This window comes from Homalodisca vitripennis, unplaced genomic scaffold (assembly GCF_021130785.1).
Source record: "Homalodisca vitripennis isolate AUS2020 unplaced genomic scaffold, UT_GWSS_2.1 ScUCBcl_4006;HRSCAF=9886, whole genome shotgun sequence".
Lineage (NCBI taxonomy): Eukaryota > Metazoa > Arthropoda > Insecta > Hemiptera > Cicadellidae > Homalodisca > Homalodisca vitripennis.
The window spans coordinates 50,270-51,975 of NW_025780116.1; positions in this window are offsets into that span (position 1 = coordinate 50,270).

Here is a 1,706-nt window from a genome sequence, read left to right on the forward strand (position 1 = left end):
ATTTTTTATAAACAGAAAAAATATTGGTTCCAAAAATCAAATTTACCCACTTGGCACTAGGCACTGAATCGACCAGGGTTTAGCACTGTTGGACTGTCTTTCCATCCCTGAACCAGATTTTTTTAAAATTGTGCAGAAATCATACTGTCTTTTTTTGCGCAATCCATCTCCCTGAATCTTCCTTTGCAAATAGTCCAAAGATTCACAATACGATTCAAGTCAGGGGAGTTTCCCAGCTGGTCTATCATCTTGAAACCTTTCTGTGTGGAGAATTTCCTCACCTCTTTTGGATGTGTGGACAGAGTGCTAAATTCTGTTTGGAAATACCTGAACCATCTGGAGACCAGAACTTACTACTTCAATGAATTTATCGTAACTCATCACTCCATTAACTTTACAAGTGTAATGTCCAAGAAAGGAGAAACATTAGAGCATTTCTTTTGTTAAAGCTTCACAAATTGAGCAATGTGCTTAGGAGATGAGACCTCATCAACATCTCCATACACAAGAAAATGACTTTCAGCAGAAAAAACTTTTCTCCAGTCTTTTGTCCAATATTTGTATCTTTCCCTGTTAAGGCATTGTTTCTTGCTCACAGCAACACTTGACTCACACCACACTTACAATCTCCTTTGAGTCAGGGAAATGTTTTCACTCAATGTTACAATATCCTGCTTCTTTTTTGACGTGATATCCTTGGCCAACACATAAATAAAAATCAGACCGGATTGTAGCAAAATCAGTGAAAACTAGTAAACTCAGAAATAAAATGGGTCTTTTGCTGGAAACATGAGAAAAAACAGCTGATTGACTTTGGTAAATGTGTATAAAAGAAATAAAACTCTGGTCCCAACCAAGAACATCTTGGAAATTAAAAATGTTTGCAGCTTGATTCCATTAATTTGCACAATGTTTGTAGAAATAGACACTTGCCAAAGTCAACATGAAGTTTCTGGCCAGGCAAACTTTCTCCACAGCATTAGCTAATGTGAGCTGGATAGGCTACTGATTCCTGCCTTGTCACTATCACTTTGTGTGGCAGTGTGAGATAAATAGGCTACTGGTTCCTGCCTTGTCACTATCACTTTTGTGTGGCAGTGTGAGATAAATAGGCTACTGATTCCACCCTTGTCACTATCACTTTGTGTGGCAGTGTGAGATAAATAGGCTACTGATTCCTGCCTTGTCACTATCACTTTGTGTGGCAGTGTGAGATAAATAGGCTAACTGGTTCCTGCTACGTTCACTGTCACTTTGTGTGGCAGTGTGAGATAAATAGGCTACTGGGTTCCTGCACGTCACTGTCACTTTGTGTAGTGCAGTGTGAGATAAATAGGCTACTGGTTTTACCTAGCCACGTCACTGTCACTTTGTGTGGCAGTTGAGAGATAAATAGGCATAGTGGCAAGTGTGAGATAAATATAGCTACTGGTTCCTGCCACGTCACTGTCACTTTGTGTGGCAGTGTGAGATAAATAGGCTACTGGTTCCTGCCATGTCACTGTCACTTTGTGTGGCAGTGTGAGATAAATAGGCTACTAGTTTCCTGCCACGTCACTGTCACTTTTGTGTGGCAGTGTGAGATAAATAGGCTACTGGTTCCTGCCACGTCACTGTCACTTTGTGTGGCAGTGTGAGATAAATAGGCTACTGGTTCCTGCCACGTCACTGTCACTTTTGTTTGAATGACCAATTCTTCCCCTTTT